The sequence below is a fragment of the Pteropus vampyrus genome, unplaced genomic scaffold (genome assembly GCF_000151845.1).
Source record: "Pteropus vampyrus isolate Shadow unplaced genomic scaffold, Pvam_2.0 Scaffold10, whole genome shotgun sequence".
Taxonomy (NCBI): Eukaryota; Metazoa; Chordata; class Mammalia; order Chiroptera; family Pteropodidae; genus Pteropus; species Pteropus vampyrus.
Window position 1 is genome coordinate 2,241,325 of NW_011888791.1, and position 20,414 is coordinate 2,261,738.

The 20,414-nt window shown below is 40.9% G+C and overlaps 1 protein-coding gene and 1 pseudogene across 1 annotated transcript in view; one reads left to right on the top strand and one right to left on the bottom strand.

Annotated features, from left to right (window-relative positions):
- The window catches only part of THSD4 (thrombospondin type 1 domain containing 4), a 488,201-nt gene that overhangs the window by 385,612 nt on the left and 82,175 nt on the right, over positions 1 to 20,414 (bottom strand). The window lies entirely within an intron of this gene.
- LOC111731111 lies at positions 1,306 to 1,424 on the top strand (annotated as a pseudogene).

Genomic DNA, 20,414 nt, shown 5'->3' on the forward strand with positions numbered 1-20,414 from the left:
GTTATTTAATAAGGTTTCCTGATTCCACCTAAAGTCAAGGGGACAAGCTCCCACCAGCAGTGAGTCTCATGCTTTCTGAAAAGCTGATATAAAGTACGTAGTGGAGCAAACATTCAATAATATTCCGGGAATCATATCCCGGGCTTCCTTGGGCTATTTAGATCTCTTTTATGTGTTGTTTGTCTCTTTATCAATCCAACGTGCACTGCACTGTATTAAAAGGCCAGAAATGTCAGCTGACCTATTTTAAATATTAGTAACATCAAGCACCTTTGGGAGGAGGAATAATTTGTGACACAAAGGAGAGTTTCCTTTGCCGGAAGGTTGTATCCCCATGGAGAGAGAAAAGGAAGAGCCTGGGAGAAGGGAAGTTGCTGCAAAACAAATGCTCAGCAAATAATGTTGAGGTTGTTTCAGTCTGTGTTAACTGGTGGTCTTCAGGACTTTCCAGATATAGCTAGCACTTGAACAATATGGGGGTTAAGGGCACCAACCCTCCTCCCCCCCATGCAGTCAAAAATCCACATATAGCTTTTAGTTCCCTAAAACTTACTACTGATAGCCCACTGTTGATTGGAAGCCTTACTGATGACATAAACAGCCGATTAACACATTTTGTAAGTTATATGTATTATATATCATATTCTCACAATAAAGTAGGTTAGAGAAAAATAAATGTTATTAAAACCATAAGGAAGAGAATATACATTTACAGTATTTATTGAAAAAAAATCCTCATATAAGTAGATCTGAGTATTTCAAACTGTATTGTCTGAGGGTCAACTGTATACAAAAGTGTTTTATGGACTCAAATCTTATACCAGATGTAAGGTTCATGAAATTATCCCACTGGATGGTGATTCGGTTATTATGAGTGACAAGTGAATGATGCTCACACAGTTAACTCTGACGTGAGAAGACGACTAAAGGCCAATTTGAGGGGAACTAAGAGTTTCTATCAAACTCTGGGGGAGCCTTTCCCAAAGCAGTTTCTCAAAAATATTCATGCCCTGAGATCTCCGTAAAAACGCACCCCTCCGAATTTAAAAAAGGTTCTGTGACACTTTTGGTAATGTCTGATGACTATACCTTCCTCTTAAAAATCTGTAATTCACATTAGTAGAATAACGCACTGAGATGTCCTGTAATAAAGAATTTGTAACTTGTTGGCCAAATAAGCTTTCGTTAATAGCCTAGCAAAACTCATATTGAGGGCCGCCCTGACCTCTCACAGGGCACCACCACCAACAGGGCTCTCTGGAATCAGGACTAAGAAAAATAATGAGTAAGAAATAGAATTCTGTCGTCTACGGCCATGCCACCCTGAACAAGCCGGATCCCATCTGATCTCAGAAGCTAAGCAGGGTTAGGCCTGGTTAGGATTTGGATGGGAGACCACCTAGGAAGACCAGGTGCTGTAGGCATAAAAAGTAAAAAAATAAAAATAAAAAATAAGGGATTGTAAGCTGACAAAGTCCTTGCAATCTGTGAGGTCAACCAAGGGTTGCCTCACCTAAAAAAAAAAAAAGAAAGAAAGAAATAGCATTCCGTTTTCTTGAATGCTTTCAGGAAGAGCGGCTTTACTCTGGCATTAATGTAAAACAGTATTTCCTGGAAATTTTAAGAAGGACTTTGGGACATTTTAGAGAGTTTGGAATACTTAATTCATGTCAATAGTTTAGTGTTCCTTGTTCCCTTGATCAGACTTAGCTAGAGTGTCCTAAAAGGTGACCAGTTATCACCATGGCATGCTGGAAACTTACCTGGACCAAATGTCATCAAATGTGATTAAGAGAAAGTATTTGCAAGCATCGATATCCATCACGAGTGCTGTTATCCCCAGGACATATGACTCTAATTCAGGTTCGGCTGGTAACCAGCATCATGACCCAGGGTGTGGCCATCCTCATTTGCCAGGTGAGGAAATTGAGGCTCTGAGAAAAAAGCAGCCTGTCCAAGGCCAGACACCATGCCTGAGCAATCCCACCAGCACCTCAGGCTCCAGCTCCCAGCTTCGTGCTCTCTCCACTTGCTGCACTCTGGCTCCTCTGCTCTCCTGCTTCTCAGGTTCACATTTGACATCATCTGACCCTTTTTTAGTTAACCTGGGGGTCTGTCTTCCTTCTGACCTAACTCTTAGATACACTGCCCCTATTTACCTGAGTATCTTGATCCTAGGGCCTTTGCCCCAGAACAAAATGACCCAGTGTGGTTCTGCCCTCTTTGGGGGTCCTTCCAATTACTGATGGCCCGAGCCCCAGTCTTGGCTTCAGGCCTTGGCTCTGTGTTCATGTTGGTCCGAATGACCTTACTACTCTTACTCCATCAATGACTCTGTGGCCAAACCCTGAATATCTTTCCCATCAGGATACTTACAGAGCCTTCACTTTGCACTAGGAACTCTGTGACCCACGGACAGGTAGTAGCTTCTTCCCATTAAGATTCCATCTCACAATGTGGTTGAGGAGGAAACCACAGCCCGCCCCATCCCACCACCACGCCTTGACTACCGTCTGTCTCTCACCACTGATCTTCTCAGTCTTTATTCTGGTGGTCATCCACGCTAATTCTGTCTTGTTCTGTGCTGCCTGAGTCTTTGTCTCCTTAAAGTCACTGCTATATCCCTGGCTCATGGTGTGCCTCCTGGGAAGAATGTGAACCTTTAACTCATGAACTGCCCCCCATGGGATACATAACACCATGCTCCCTGAATCCTTCCGCCCTCAATATCCTCCTAAATTCCACCGGAAAATGGGTGTTTGGCAAGAAGTACACTACTGCTGGGTATATATGTTACAAACTCCACCGCTTCCTCTATTGTTAATAATAACAGCAGAGATGATTTTAAGAGCTATTAGCATCAACTGAGCATGGACCAAAAACACCAGGCATTTTGCAAATCAAATACTTGAGGTGGCTTATCTCATTTAACACTGTTAGAACCCTATGCAGGCAGGTACTAGGATTTCCCCCATGTTTACAGATGAGGAAAATAAAGCTCAAAGAGGATGAGTAACTAGTCAAATAGCTATGCTAAGTGGTGGATCCAGAATTTGCAACCAGATCATCCCCAATCTTCAACTATTCAGCTGCCCCCCTTACAGAAAAACAAATTTTCAATGGGCATATTTTATCATCTTCTAAAAAATTCCATCTTATGTACACAGAAACAGGGTCACAGGAGACAAGTGCCCTTTTTCCTTTTCTGGCCACTGCTCACTTATAATTCTCTTGATCACAAATCTGTTTCAGAGGTAAAGGAAAGAAAGAGTTAGCTACTTTTATGTCAACTATTTTAGACGGCAATAGCCAACTCTGAAAATTATCCCTTGGCAGTTTATTCAGACTATTCTTATACAAAACAAACACTTAGGCAATCTAATCTGTCTAAACTTTTACATCTTACCCAAATTTTTTAAAACTTTGGGTTCTGCCAACACTTTCCGAGGGACCTGGGAGACAGTTCCCATGGCTCATTTTGTGTTGCATGAAAACATAAATGTCAGGATTGGCAATGGTTTATTTGGTCCCATTGATAACTATGAAGTACAATATTTTGGGTATTTTCTCAACACGGGGTCTCCTAGAACAGGCAGAAAAAACAGGTCTTATCTGAGAGTGCCCAGATTTTGGCTCTAATAGCCATTATACTGTCTTCTCAGAACTCCACCGAGATGCTTGGAACATGAACTTTTCCAGCCAGTTTCTGCTGCTTATTGTGGACTCAGCATGCCCCAGGCCCAGGGTGCTCCATTCTGCCCAGATCCTGGAATTGAAGAAGTTTGTCTCCAGGTTCAGTTCTATTCAGTCCTTCAGTCACTAAGGAGCCACACCTATAAAGCATGATGAATCCCTGTGACTTCCAGCAATGGGCTTAGACTGGGGTATACTGCATTTAAAAGCCAAAATGACATCCAGGTCCCTACAGAAAACAGTTCTGTATCACTCACCCTCAATACAGGTAGAACTTTGTTTAACCTAAGGAAGCTACAAAAGTCTGGGACAATTACCTCAGTAACACCTTGGCTTTCCCTATTCATTCATTCACTCTCTTTTCAATCCTCCCCCTTCTCGCTTTCTTCCCTTCATCCTTTCCTCTCTCCCTCCCTCCCTTTCTTTCTTCTTCCTTTTCTCACCCACCTTCTTTCTAATTGTTATTGAACTCTTACCATAGCCAGGCATTGTGCTCAGTGCTAGGGAGACATTGGGGGCACAGTAAACATGGCCCTGCTCTCAAGATGAATCATTTCTGGATCTCAATGAAGGGACCCCTAACTACCTGTTGTTCACTTCATCCATTTCTTTTTCTTTCTGAACACATAGCCAGACTGCATTTCCCAGGATTTCCTGTAGTCAGAGGCAGCTATGTGACTTGACTGAGTTCTGGCCAATGGAATGTGGGTAGAAGCGAGGTACGCCACTTCCAGACTTGGCGGATTAAACCTCCCACAAAATCCATGTGCTTTCTCTCTGCCATCATACATGGCCCCATGGCAGAGGACCCACTAGAGGGCCACAACACCCTAAGGGATAGTGGATCCATAAGAGGGGAAAGGGCTAAAGTTCCTGAATGACTCTATGGGACAGAGCGCTCCTACCTACCCACCACCTACTCATACTGGTCTGTGATGTGAGTGGAAATCCTGATTGTGTTAAGCCACTGAGACTGAGGGTTGTTTGTTAAAATAGCAAGCCTCTATGACCAATACTCAGTCATGAGATTAAGTTACTAATTATTTTTTGTTTCTCTGGCAGGGATCCTAAGGAGGCATTTTTCTCAGGAATATTTAAGTTTTTGTCCAACTGGAAGGTCCCAAATTTGGTTTAATTCCTCATGTAGATAGGTAGCAGCTTAGTGTTGGTTCTGTAGAATTTAACAAGAGTTATTTTTAAACAAATGGGTATATGACAGAGGCAGTTTCACAAATCAGTGGAGGAAAGATAGACTATTCCATAAATGGCTAGGACAACTGAGCCATAAGAAGAAAATAAAAGTTAAATTCATAGTTCACACCACACAAAAAGGGACTGAAATCTTAAATGTAAAAAGCAAAACTTTAAAGCTTTTACAGGTATAAATAGGACAAAATATTTAATACAAACAATGGGGGAGAATACCTTTAAAAGGACATAAAGCACAAACAAAAAAGGAAAAAGATGGGGAAACCTAATTATATTCAAATAAAAATTCATTATAGCAAAAGGTTTCATAAATGAAAAAATAAGCAATAGTCCAGAACAGAGATTAGCAAACTGTGGCCCAATGGCCATAATCTGATCCTCTGACTGTTTTTTTTGTAAATAAAGTTTTATTGGAATACAGCTATGCCTATTTGTCTATGTATTGTCTATAGCTGCTTTCGCATTTTAATGACAGAGTTGAATAGCTGCAGTAGAGACTCTATCGACCACAATGCCTAAAGTATTTATCATCTGGCCCTTTGCAGATGATTTCTATACCTTGGTTTAGAAAAAGGTATCTGCAATACATATAACTGACAAAAGATTAGTATGCGTCCATTTCACTCATGCATATAAGGAGGTACTGTCTATAAGGGTTAGTAAATGAACACAGCCTAAACGTCCATCAGTGTGGGAACAGCTAACAAATTGTGAAGTGCTTACACAATGGAATATTATACAGCAGGAGTGAATTAGATTTGTAGATATTGACAAAGATAATTTCAACTTAAAGTTAGAAAAGGTAACACACAACATGATACCATTTTAAAAACACACCAAACAAATACTATATATTTTGTTTAGGTACATATTTAAGTCACGAATCATAAAACACACAGGGAAAGGTATTATTCATTGCTTTCAGTACACTAGTTTCTGCTGAGGAGATTAAGCAATGAGAAGAGATAATGAGACAGGTTTTAGTTATTTCTGTAACTTTAAAATTTTGTATCAAATACAGCAAAATGGTAGCATGCTTTAAAGGTTAATAATGAGTATACCATATTTTATTATTCTCTATACTTTCGTCTACATTTGAAATTTTCTCATTTAAATAACCATAATATAAAAGAATTAAAAGGCCCAGATCACTACTATTGGATAAGATTTTTCCATACAGTTACCAAATTACAAGGCAAAGACAAATGTGTCCTCAAAACGTGGGGGCAATACGTCTATGGAATAACACCAGCTCTGCCACTTACCGGCTGTCATTTCAACTATCAAAGCCTGCTCTTTTTCACTCTGTTAGGAGAATTAGCTGAGATAACCCACAATGCAGACATATACTAACTGCTCATAAATAATAGATATTATAATTACCATGATTATAAGTAAAGTCCTATCTGAGAATAAATCAGTACAATCAATACAAAAATCAAGTAAGATCTGCATTAATCATATGTCACCTTGAAAGGCAGAAAGTTTGTCAAAACAGGTAAGACGTCTAGATTTATTTTTAAGGTGGCCTATGAAAAGCAATTCATAAATGTGAAGAAGGACGACATGATTAGAGGAGTCCTTGTAGCATGAACTATCCCCAGCTGTATCCCGGGGAGAGCATATCCTAGACAACAGATGAATGTCTATTTTCTGGACATGTGCTTTCTGATTATGAAAAAGGAAGCATGAGACTCTCCAAGACATTAAGCTCTCCTAGGCTCCCTCTGCTAAAATTCAATGGTCACGTGACTTTTTAAATAAAATTCTGTGATACCAACAATTACCACTACTATGGTGCTTGGTACTTACACATCATGTCATGTAATCCTCACTACAGTTCAGCAGAATAAATGATTACTGCTCTATTTTACAAATGAGAAAATTAAGATTCTGCAAACTTAATAAGATTACGCAAAGTTGCATGCTGTAAGTTTGGAGGGCTAAGTTACTAATGTATGTTCAAGTCACCTTTGTCCAGCTGAACAGCTCATGTTCATCACATCACATTTGATAACCTCTCCTCAATCAGAATGCTAGCTGGCTTCTCCTATACATATTGCTGTAGGAAGAAAGCTGTCGGGACCAACTAACACAAGTTTATATTTCATGTGGTGGTTGCATTTACTACTCTTAATGATTTAGAGCTCATGTGACTCAAGTCACTAACATCTAATGTCTCACTGGTCAGGAGAGAACTAGACTCTGTAATGTTGGATACAGACAAGTATCCCCTCTTTGATGGTGCTGCCAGAGTGGCTACTCAGTCTCCCTCTCTCTTATTCTGACTTTGTTATTTTTTCTGTTTAATTTCAACATACTGTGAAATTAAGGGAATTGGAGAAAAAGAACATGGTCCTCACGGAAGAAGGTGGACTCAGAAGGGAGTACAACTGACCATTATGTGACACCACTACTTAGCCTAGCAAAGCATGTGAGGCCCCACCTAAATACTCCTAGGTTACACTTGCAAACCTGGCAGAAGCCTGACTCAAATCAAAGAAGTGACACAAATTATTTGGCACGAGTATTAATAGGCACCTCTTATTTCTCCCTTGACAACTTCATAGGATCACTATTGCTAGACTAAAAGTACAAAGATCCAGTTCTGACCCAGGCAATTCAGTTAGCCACGGTGTTAAACGAAGGCTTTTTCATGGTCTCGTTTCAATTTTTCTTTTTTTCTGATACTATAAAATAAAGATAATTCAGCTCAGAATTTTTCAACAGGCTTTCAAAATAGTCTCCTGTGCAACCTTTCCTTTACTCTTAAAACTCTATTAAAAAGCTATTACAAAAAAATCTTTAAACAGCAATTGTTCAAAAAACAGAGGGAAGATGTCTTCTTGCAAGTTGCCCAGTAAGCTTTGACGTAAATAAATATGGGCCAACATGTAAATATTTAATCCTTACTCTGACAAAATCCTTTCCTGGAAAGCTTATTCAGAGATAACAAGGGCTGCAACATGGTCACCCAAACTATGGTGCCATCTTCAAAGCTGCACGATATTGGACGGGTATCATTTAATTCCTGCTCTGGATGTTTTTCATAAGGATACAGTGGCATAAATCTCCCATGGAATAGAAATGTGGTACTGGCCAAGTAGAGAGACATTGAACTTAGACATTTCAAAATAAAAGCAGTTTTGAACATATCTTACAATTTTCAGCATCTTTTACCTGTTCAGAGGCGGGATTCCTTTAACTAGAGGCACATTCATAAGTGTTAGCAAATATTTTTTAAATTGGAAGGGCTCTCCTGAGACCTCATGATTAACAGAATTATAACAATGAAAATGTAACCTGTGTTGATTTCATGTATTCTCTTTCTGTAGACGAATGGGCCATTTTCATGTTGAGACTAGTTTGGAAATGGGGATAAAACTGTCTGGGGACAAGCCAACAGGTTTCCATGCTAGGCAGAAATCATCTTTGGTGGTATAGAGAAAAAAATAATAAACGTAGGTATTCATTGGTCAGTCTTATCAATATCTTTATAAAATTCTCAGGACTACAATTCAGCCTGTATGGGAATCTACTTCCATGATGGAAGTTACACACCACCTGATTCTTCTAAGGCAGAAATTTACCTCTGTTCCCATTTCTGCTCTCTATCCTGCTCTATATTCTTACACCTCCAACTTCTGCTGAACAACTTCCCCTTCAATTCCCAACTTTACTTCCAATTAAGTACATCTAAAACTAAACCCATCTTTCCAAAACAAATAAACACACTTACAAATAGTAAACAAGTCCTCCCTGCTTCCAATCTAGGGGGCAACATTAAGATGATCCTGAGGGGACCTCCATCATCAGTAATCTGTTTTGAAACTTTAAAGTTGTCCCTGACTTCTCACTCTGCTTGTAACCGGTATGTGAAAGAGTCTTATTAAATTTTCCTTTATAATTTCTCTTGCACTCCACATTCACCTTGACTTCCGGTTTGAAAGTCACCCCTCAATTTACTTTTGAGGCTGAGATGAGTGTATCCTATTACCAAGAACACACAGCAGGACCATATATATTTTTCTTTTGCATGTGATAAAACATAAGGACAATAGTTTTGAAATATTATCTGATACATTTTCATTCCTCATGATCCTATTTCCAAGGCTTTTCACCTTTTGAAGCTGAAGCATATACAGCCTCCTTTAATAGAAGGTAGAACAGTCTTGAACAAAGAAGGCATTGCTAATCCTTGAAGTTTAAAATAGCATTTATTACTATTATATATTTTTTACTTTTTAAAAAGTCTTACAAGATAGCATTTTCTAAATCCCTAGTCTAGAGGCTTATCTGGAACAGAGGTTTCCAGTCACACAACCAGGCTTTGTTAAAAGGAAAATAAAAAATATAAAAATACACGTGTGGGTTCCCAGGAGGCTGAGGCTAAGGAGACGAACCACAGAGGAACTGCAGTTTCCAATGTGGAACTGGAGGAAACCACCTTGCAGGGCACCCCATGTCAACAAGGGGTGGCCACAGAGAAGTGGAATAGGCAAGGTGGCATGCAGGCTTTGAAAATAAGTCCCTGGGTCACCAGAGCCTGGAGAGAAGTAAACCAGGAGCTCATGCATGACCTGGCAGGGCAATGGAAGTGCTAAAGGGGCCCATGGACAAGCGTTGGGGGAAAGGAAGACACTTGTCCCCTTGTATTACTTTGTATTATTTTGTGGCTGGAAGCCAGGGCAGGCACCCTCATCTGCTGCACAGTGAGAACCAGCTCAGAAGTCAGGAAGGTCCAGCTGTTTCAGGCAGAGATGAGGAGGGATGTGGGTCAATAGCCCAAGGCTGAGTTGGGGGAATAAGGGCATCACTAAGGATGCCAACAGCACCCAGCGGTCAGTGTGTGTACGCTTCAGTGCTCCCTACTGCCGTCATCACAAGGCCACTCCCATCAAGGTGCTTCTGATCCCAGAAGTCACCTGGAGGGCAGAGAACTCCAAGTAAAAAATAGCCCTGGCCCTTGAATTGACTGAGTTTGACTCTGAATCTTTGGAGTAATTATCCCCCCAAAGCCAGTTTTAAACTGGATGAGAGAGTACAAGTACTATACTTGAAAGTATAACCTTATAGTCTACCATCTTTGAAAATAAGAGTTCATAAATTATGTTTGATTAGAGAAAAAATTTTAAAATAACAGTTGCATTCATCAAAATCTACTGTGTAAATGTTTAGTCTTCCAGAACAGGTATACCTACTAATCAAGTTAACTAAACCTGCACAATGTATACCGCAACCAAATGGTGGTGATGCTTGGGTCACAACCTTGCGGTACAAATAATAAGATTATATTTATAATTTGTAGGCCTGTTTTTATCTGAAGCTGAGAGCAAGCACAACCACTTTGTTCTTTTAAAAGAATAAAAATGTAATATTTTATTATAGTAACTCATCAAAATCAATATTACCAAGCCTAAGTTTTGAGATCATATAAGCAGTTTCAGCCTAAATCAAACAAAAGAAAAAAAATCAAGGTATAATTCAATCCCTTTCTCAATAAACTGTGACTGTTACCAAACCTTTAAAAAGAGCTATTGTCATATGACTAAAATTATTCTTTCTAATTCACCCAGAAGCATTACTAGGGTTAGTATTCTCTAAAGACTACAAATAAGCATAAGACTTTCAGGAAATTTGTAGTCAAAGCCCTCCAGACAGAAGAATACCCCAGTAAAGGATTTCATAGCCCTATTTATCTGTATTAGGGCACTAGAGCTAAGTTAGATGTTGGCTTTAATTTGCTTTTGTTAGAAGACTCACTGTGTTTTTTTCTGACTGTCTTTGTCCTTGTTCTACTAGAGACAATTCGGTTACAGAGACAGACAGTCTCGTAGAAATGACATTCGTAATGGCATGAAAGCCACTGAGAGCTGGTATCAGAGCTACCTTGCTGAGATGGAAGACTGTGCAGACATGAGCCAAAGTCAGAAGGGCAGCTGCTTGGGGGCAAGGGTAAGTGTGATCAATAGAAATTTATAAAATGACATGATTCTCCAAAGGCATTCTTCTCCAAAAGGCAGTTTCTCTCCTTGCCTCATGGCAGTTTTTTTTGAAAATTTGAAAGTATCCATATATGAAAATAATTTTATCACTCATCTACTTATTCATTCCAAAGAATATTTACTGAGTTCCATTTTGTGCCAGGCACTGTTCTATCGAGTGGAGAGATGGCAGCGAACAACACAGGAGAAGTCATTGCTCTCATGGAGATTTCATTCTAGGAAATAAGTAAACCGAATCCATGAATTTGAGATAGTTACACGTGCTAAAGAAATTGAGGGTAATGTGAAAGAGGACGGTGGAGTATCATAGCAAAGGCCTCTCAGAGGAGGTGACATTTGAGGTGAGACCTAAATGACAAGGAAGGGAACCACAGGAATATCTGAGGGTCAGACCATTCCAAGAAGCATGAGCAGCAAGCACAAAGGCCCTGCAGGGAGAATGTAGAGAGAAAGCCAGTGTGGCTGGAATGGAAAGAGAAACACAATAGAAAGGCAATGGAGGATCTGGAGCAGGGTAACAGACTGTGGGGAGAAGGTGGCGGAAGTGAAAGCAAGAAGGCCATTTGGGAAGTATCTGCAGTTGCCCAGACGAGAGATTACGGTGGTATGCACTAGAGTGGCAGCATACCGGTGGAAAGAAGGGGCCAGGTACAGGACATACGCAGGAAGTAGAGAAGACAGGATGTGCTGATGGACTGAACAGGAGCAATGAGAGGCAGACTGGCCTTAAGGGTGACTCCAAAGTGTTTGGCTTGGGCAAGTGGGTGGACAGTGGAACAATTTACCAAGGTGGAAACAGATCTTATTACATTACATACATGTATAAAAGAGAAACACGACATATGATGTGAGGTTCATTATTTATACATCTAGAAAAAGGATGTGTGGAGGTAGAAAGGAAGGATAAGGAGCCAGTTAAAAAGCAAATAAGGAAATCTCTGGATCAGACTAAGAAAGGCAAGGAGCACAATACTCTTCTAAGTAGGCCAAACTATTTCTTAGAAGACGTTGGATTCTAGGAGCTATTCAAATGATAGGTGTGCCAGAGAGTATCTGATGCCTTCCCAAACCCATGATCTCCCATAATAGTAGCATTTTTAGCTGAGCATATGGCTGCCCCTTCCCAAGACTAAATTTCTGGGCCTTCTTTGAAGCTAGATGTGGCCATAGGTATATTTCAGGCCAATAAAGTATAAATGAAATGCCATATGACAACCTCCTGGAAACTTATAGTGAAAAAAGCAAGTCTGTGCCCTTTGTTCATCACCATCCTTTCTTCTTCCATACTCTGTTACCTGGAATTGAAATATGATGGTTGGAACTCTGACTGCCTCTTGGAATCTAAAAATTCCAATGTGCAATTCTTTGCAATACCAGCTGAGTTTCTTATAATTTAATATGCTTCACAATGTGTGAAATATAAGAAATATATGTATTGGTCTCTGTCCCCCATTTCTGACATAGTGCTCTTGAAACCCTTGTAAATAGGGATTCTAGGAGAATCTTTTGTTTTATTGTTTAGTCTTTGACTCTCAGTTCCCAGTGCTAAGTTCCAAAAACCTCTGTAATTTCCTAAGTGATAAAAGCACTAGAAGCATCTTTTGTTCTAATATTTGGTCTCTGATTCCGGTTCCTGTCATAAGGCTTTTTAAATCCTTTAGAATTTTCTGGGTTATAGGAATGTCCTTTATTCTAATGAAGAGACTCTGGATGGGCTCCTGGATGGGGGCTGGTCACTAGAAAGACCAAGCTATGATTAGAAGCTTAGAACTTTCAGCTCCAATCCCCCTGTTTTCTAGAGAGGGGAGAGGGGCTGGAAATAGAGTTAATGATATATGCCCATGTGAGGAAGCCTCCATAAAGTCCCACTAATATGGGGTTTGGGGAGCTTCCAGGTCGGTGAACACATCCATCTACTTGGACGGTGATGCATTCCAGCTCCACAGGGAAAGAAGCTCCTGTGCTTGGGACCCTCCCAGACTTCTCCCTATGCATCTCTTCATCTGGCTGTTCATCTGTATCCTTTATTATATCCCTTAATAAATTGGTAAACCATAAGTAAACTGTTTTCCTAAGTCCTGTGAGCCACTCTAGCAAATTAATTGAACCCAAAGAAGGGATCAAGGGAACCTCTGACTTACAGCTGATTGGTCAGAAGCCCAGGTGACCTGGACTTGTGATTGGCATCTGAAATGGAGTGGGGGCAGTCTCATGGACTGAGCCTTTAATCTGTGGAATCTATCTCTGGGTAGACAGTATCAGAATCATATTAAGTTATAAGAAACCCAGCTGGTATTGCAAAGAATTGCACTGTGAGGGAAAAACCGTCACATCTGGTGTCAGAAGTGTTGTGAGTGTGGCAAAGAGTAAAAGAGATACATAGGAGGAATACTGAGTTTTCTTACAAAGGACCAAACCCTAGATATGGAAGAATGATGAGTTGGAAAGTTCTGAGTCTTGAAGTTCTGATCAAGATGGCAGAGTAAGTAAATGCTGTGCTCACCTCCTCCCATGACCACCTCAAAATTACAACTAAGCAACAGAACAACCACCATTGAGAATCACCTTAAGTCTAGCTGAACAGAAGTCCTATAACTAAGGACATACAGAAGAAACTGCATAGAGACTAGTAGGAGGCACAGAGTAGAGGAGACTAGTGTGTATTGGGCTGGTCCCAGACCCACCTGTGGTGGTTAAAAATTGGAAGGGTTATCTTGGCTGCAGAAGTCCTTAATGAGGAGCAAAAGGTCCCCGCCACATACTAGGCTCCCAGCCCAGGGTTCCAGTGCCAAGAAAGGAAGTCTTCATAACTTCTGGCTGTGAAAACCAGTGGAGATTGTAGCTGAGTGAGATGGAGGGTGACAGGCACTCCTCTTAAAGGGCCCACATACAAACTTACTCTCTGATGGACTCACTCGCTCTGAGCTCCAGCAATGGGGCGGCAGCTTCAAAGGCATCAAGGATATATGGGGTAGGGAGACTGAATTGTCTGGCTTCAGAGAGAGAGTTGGAGAGGCAGCTCTCTCTCAGATGGAAGTGCTAACAGAGGCCACTGTTCCTTTGCTGAGCCCTTCCCCAACCCGGCCTACCAATGCAGGCAGTTGCTATATCTGAGTCTCCATCAACCTGGCTAATGCCATTTTCCCACCTTGGTGATTCCCTGAGACCCTGCCCCACTCAACTTGAAGGCCTACCCAAGCCACTTCCAGTGGCTTTTCCATACAAACAGTTTGTTTGGCTCATGCTGCATACTTTCCTAAAATCTCTCAGAGGTTCAGAAACCCAAAACAAGCAGCATCTGGCCTTCAAGTGCCCTGTACCTCTTGCTATGCAGCCTCAAGTCTGGCACTATTAGCGACTGGCCTCAGTTCATAGCTTAGCCTTTCCCAGGCACCTCCAAGCCCAGCACAATTGGCAACCATCTGCAGATCATGTGGTAGCTCATACCAAGTGGCCCCAGGCAAAGAATAGACAGCCTGTACCAGAGCCCCTTTCAAGAGGCCCCAGAATCAACATACTTGGTAGCCAGCTTCAGATCACACCAGAGTACCCCCAACCACCTCAACAAATGACACACCCAAAGAGCTAACTTGGCAGGCACCAGAGATCCTATGAAGAAAATCCAGCTCCATAGGGTCAGACCCTGCACAACAGCTCCTCCACTATAGTCACAACAAGTCCTCACAACAGTCACTATTGATGTGTGAAGAGCAACCAAGGCTCAACTACAACAAGAGGGCACACAAACAAGCCACATAAGGGACACACTTGGAGCACCCAGCTCAGATGACCAGGGAGACTGTGCCGCTGGGCCCCCTGAACAACTACTACTTAAGGCCACCCTGCCAAGACTGGGAGACAAAGCAGCTCTACCTAATCCATAGAAACAAAGACAGGGACTTGGCCAAATGGGGAGACAAAGAAACAGGTCTCAAATGAAAGAACAGAACAAAGCTCCTGAAAAAGAACTAAACAAAATGGAGATAGGCAATCTACCAGATACAGAGTTCAAAACACTGATTATAAGGATGCTTAAAATTTCAGTAAGAAATTCAACAAAGGGACAGAAAACAAAAATGGAGATAGAAACCATAAAAAAGAACTTGTTGGAAATGAAGAATACAATAACTGAAATAAAAAATATCTTAGGAGGAATCAATAGTATATTCGATTAGATGAAGCAGATGATTGAATCAGCAGTTTGAGATAAGGTAGCAGAAAAGACCCAATCAGAAAAGCAAAAAGAAAAAGGAATAAAAATAAAATGAGGATAGTTTAAGGGGCCTCTGGGCACATCAAGGACATTAAGTTACACATCATAAGAGTACCAGAAGGAGAAAAGAGAGCAAGGATTGAAAACCTATTTGAAGAAATAATGACGGAAAACTACCCTAAGCTGGTTAAGGAAACAGACATACAAGCCCAGGAAGCACAGAGTATCAAACAAGATGAACTCAAAGAGGCCCACACCAAGACACATCATAATTAAAATGCCAAAGCCTAAAGACAAAGAGAGAACCCTAAAAGCAACAAGAGGAAAGCAATTAGTTACCTACAAGGGAGCATCCAAATGACTGTCGGCTTTTTTCTCAATGGAAACTGCAGGCCAGAAAGATAGGCATGAAATATTCAAAGTGATGAAAAGCAAGGACTTACAACCAAGATTACTCTACCCAGCAAGGCTATCACTAAGAATCAAAGAACACATAAAGAGCTTCTCAGACAAGAAAAAGCTAAAGGAGTTCATAACCACCAAACCAGTACTAAAGGAAACGTTAAAGGGACCTTTTTAAGAAGAAAAAAAAAAAAACAAGAAAAAAATATGAATAAAATGGCAATACTACATATTTATCAACATTTACTTTGAATATAAATGGATTAAATACTCCATTCAAAAGATAAGGTAACTGAATAAATAAGAAACCAAGACCCTTATATATGCTGCCTATTGGAGACTCTTCAGATCAAAAGGCACACACAAGCTGAAAGTAAAGGGATGGAAAATGATGTTTTATGAAAATGGAAATAAGAAAAAAGCTGGAGTAGCAATACTTATAACAGACACAATAGACTTTAAAACAAAGGCTATAACAAGAGACAAAGAAGGACCCAGTAATTCAACTTCTGGGTATTTATCCAAAGAAACCCCAAACACTACTTCAAAGGGACATATGCATCCATAAGTTCATTGCAGAATTATTTACAATAGCCAAGATATGGAAGCAACCTGTGTCCATCACCAGATGAATGGATAAAAAAGAAGTGGTACGTATAAAATTGGTTAACATGGTGAATTTTATCTCAGTAAAAAATTAATTAATTAAATTAAATTAAAAGAAAGGAAAAAGACAGAGCTATGCTGACCTTTCAAACCAAGGCCAAAAATTGTCTCTGCCATATTTCAGTAAGCACTGTTAGGAAAAATAATATCCACATGAAGTACCTGTCATTTTACTCGAATTCAGTAATTCTGATAAACTAGCAACTTACAGGAGCCATTTAAACTTTAGTAGGCAGAAAAGGTTTAAAAAGGGCTAACTCAGCAGGCCTGTGGTGTCCAAACCCTGTACGTTATAAAGAAAGGCCTGTCTTAAGGATAGGTCCTTGGGACCAGGCTATTGGGGGATAAGCTTTGAGCCCTACAAATATTTTCCTGGTAAGAGTGTTGATGTATGCCTGAGGTCTTGGACATGCTATGCCAATGTGACCACATAAATTTATCCTTGCAATGTGATTTGTGGTAAACACCTGTTTTTGCTTGGGAGTGAAGGAGTGGGAAGGTGCTCGAGCTTGAGTAGTTGAGGTCAGTCATGCAGGTGCTATTTGCCTACCTGACTGATATCAGTAAAAACCCTGGCTATGAAGGCTCAGGTGTACATCTCTGGTCAGCAACACTTCAGGTGAGTTGTCACATTATTGCTGAGATAATTAAGTGCATCCCTGCACAACTCTTGGGAAGAGATACCTAGAATCTTGTGCTGGTTTCCCTTGGACGTCACCACATGCACCTTTTCCCTTTGCTAATTTTAATCAGTATCCTTTCACTGTAATAAACCATAACTGTAAGTATAAAGGCTTTTCGGAGTCCTGTGATTCCATTTAGCAAATCCTCAAGCCTGATGGTGGCATTGGGGACCCCTAACACTCTTGGTCTTAAAGGTTCAGTATGCTGGCGTATCCAATGTACTTAACATGCAAATATATCAGATAGATATAGAAAATGAGTATAATACTAAAGCATATGTGGGAAAGATGGAAACTGATCGCTCTCACGGCCATGGCTATAACCAGGGCAAGGTGGCAACCTAACGTACTGAGTGGAGCACCTGAACACATTTACTCAGCCATACTTAACAATATGCTACTGAAAAAGGGGTCCCAGTCAAGAAGAGCGACACTCATAGAACAGAACCCCAGAGAATCCCCGAGAAACAAAAGAGGTGAGTTGTCCCAAAGCCTGGAAGGAAAATGGTTTCCTCAAGAGCAGGATCTGAGGGATGGCCACAGAGCAGGACATGGAAAGAGCACAAAGAAGAAAATTCTGGAATGGTGCCTCAATAATCTTCCAGACTTGAAAATGATGCCAAATTAGAAATCTAAGAAATTTATGCTTGTACTTCAGACTGATATTTCCAAAGAACGATCTGTGAGGAAGTGCAACAGAATATTACCACCTGTTTCACACACGGCATACAGAGGTCTGCAATATGTTTGGAAGACATTGGGTTAAACAATTTTAAATAGTTCTTTGTTTTTAACTACAGGGCTTTCTCAGAGCCTTTAACATGCTACTCTGCACTCTAAGTTGTCAAGATAGGAATATAACACGTAGCACTCGCAACTTTATTTGACCACAGAATTCTCTTACAAGCAGGATTTCAGAGATCTACTGCTCTATCAGACACCCGATTGAGAAATAGTGTGCATCTACTGAAATAGAAACCCATATTCAGCATGTTTGTTTCAAAACTCTTTCCCCTGTGAACCTGTGTTGCGTGTGTGCTGCTTTGTTTACCTTAATTTCTTAGTAAAGATACCTGAGAAGCAGGAAGGTGTCTTGGAATGAGCACAGTCTTTTAAGAAAGATAAACTCAGGTGTAACTTCAGTTTCCTTGGATGATCATACTCCTTAGGGCTGTTGTACAGATAAAAATGAGATAAAATCTTTGAATTATTTAGCAAGGGCTGGCCATAAGGGAAGGCACCAATAAATATATAATTCCCTCCCTCTCTCTCCTTATCTTTAAGCCTTCAAGCTCTTACACACCCATTTGAGGGGCAAAGTAGGCATCTTCACACTCCCTCTAGGGTTAATGGAAAGGTGTACACTTTGGCCACAGTAGCAGTGGGGGTGGTGGTGGTGGCCAGTCCAACTCCAGGACCCAGAGAATCTGGGACACTTGGGATGACAGCAAGTGGGAACTCCAGAAGGACAGATTTGAAACTGGCTGTGAGGAGAGGCCTTTCCCATCAAGACAGGCCTCATGGTTAGTGGCACATGTAAGTATCACTCTGCTATTAAAGTAAATAGCTTTTCCTTCACTCACCTCCTTCTAGACAACCTCATTCTCCATCTCTTATAATCTTGTTGATATGGGTGATAATAGCTACCACGTCCTAGGCACATTCGAGGTACTTGGCAGTTTATAGTAACTTCATTAATCCTCCAAGCAACTCACAGTTAACAAATAAAGAAAGTGAACTCAGAGAGGTAGAGTCACTTTGCAGGTAACGAAATTAGAAGCTAGGTGTGTCTGGCTCCAAACCCATGTTAACCACTTCCCTTTAACTCACTATGAGCTCCATCCTCTCCTTTCTCACAGTGGCCTCCTCTGTTTTCCAGCCCTGCGGCCAACTCCTGGGGGTGGTCCTGTGAAGACAGCCCACCCACATCAAGAACTTTGTGTGATGGTAATTAAATGTCTCCAACTTTTTATCATTCTGTCCCTACATGGCAGATCGCAGGAGGTTCTCTAAGAGTCAAGTATGTCCTCTGGGGACTAGTAATGTGTCCAGTTGGAATTTGTACTTTGATGTATTAGGCAAGAATATTAATAGAGAAAAATGTTTTGTCCCAAGTTGGTAGATGATTGGCCATGTAATTTTCATTTTCCTATCATCCATCAGCTCTGGGTCATGGGAGAAAGTCTCCTTCCTCCTTAGGGTTCCCCCCAGAACCCTTATCAGAAAACTTTTGCCCACATTTCATCAGAAACAGAGCAGTTGGGGAAAGACACTAAAAGAATGTGTGTAGGACCACTGGCAGTTGATGGAAGAGAGGTGTTACAAGCAAGCCTCGTGGTTATTGCCTGGGCCAAGGAGAGAAAATAATCTTTATTGGATTCATGTATTTGATAGCATCTGGATCCATTTAGTAAGTATATTTATTTCATAACAACATGAGATCATGATGCCAGGATGATTAATGATCTTTTATATTCTACCACTCTTTTTGCATAAATCCACAAATCTGTTAGGGAGGTTAATTATCTGAGATGGGGCAAATATGCATTTTGGTTACTTCTTTTAGCCAAGATCTCTTACATGGAATACATTTTACTACAGGCAAGGTGGGAGAACACTGGAAATCGCTTTAGGTATTGTCCAAATTAGCAGCACCTGGGTTCTTGGAAAATAATTTCAAGGTTCTTAGATAATGCTCTTGCATTTCCCAAAGGCAAATGCTGATATAATCCTCACATTGGGAGAGAAACAGAAAGGAGGAAAGATCATTGGGGCTGAAATTTTATTGATAAGACTGAAAAACTTGCTGCCAAACACATTTTTAAATGAGTAGGATAATACCATATATTATAACTACACTGGAAAAAGCATATATTGGAATATACTGGAACAGAAACACTATTCTCTATATGGCAAACTTTAGAATAAGTGATGTTTCCCTCGATTTTATCCAGGAAGGCTTAGGGTCTGCAGTAACAATTGTTAAGGCACTATCCCACCTCCAAAAGGAACAGCTCCCTCTTTCCCCTCCCCTGCTCGCTTGGTAGGGGCGACACAGACAGTTCCAGCCAAAGGCCCTGCAGGTCACAGCCAGATGGGGCAGGCTTTTATCACGTTTCACAGACTGAAAGGTCCTGGCTTTTCTGTGATACAGTACTTTTGGTTTGCCTTTCAGAGCACATTCCTGTCCAGGGTAGTTTCTAGGATGAGCTGTCACCGTGAGAGCACCCTAACAGGTGGAATAAACGGGCAGCTTGGGACAGCTCTGCTCTTCAGCCCCTTGTATGCTTACTTAAGGACATGTCCTTCTTGGTTTTGCCATCTGACCTCGAGGGTCACAAGTAAGTCAGCTAGGGAAAAGAAACTGAAGGAGTGTGCTCTGCGTCCGAGAAAAGGGTCTTTGTGGGTCCAAAGGGGGCAGCACAAGGTTTCCAGCTTGAGAAACAGCTCAGGGGGTCTGGAGGCAAAAATACCCCAGCGTTTGAGCTGGCGGGCTCTGTAGTTAAACGTTCCTGTAGTAGCCACACCAAGGTCTCAATATCA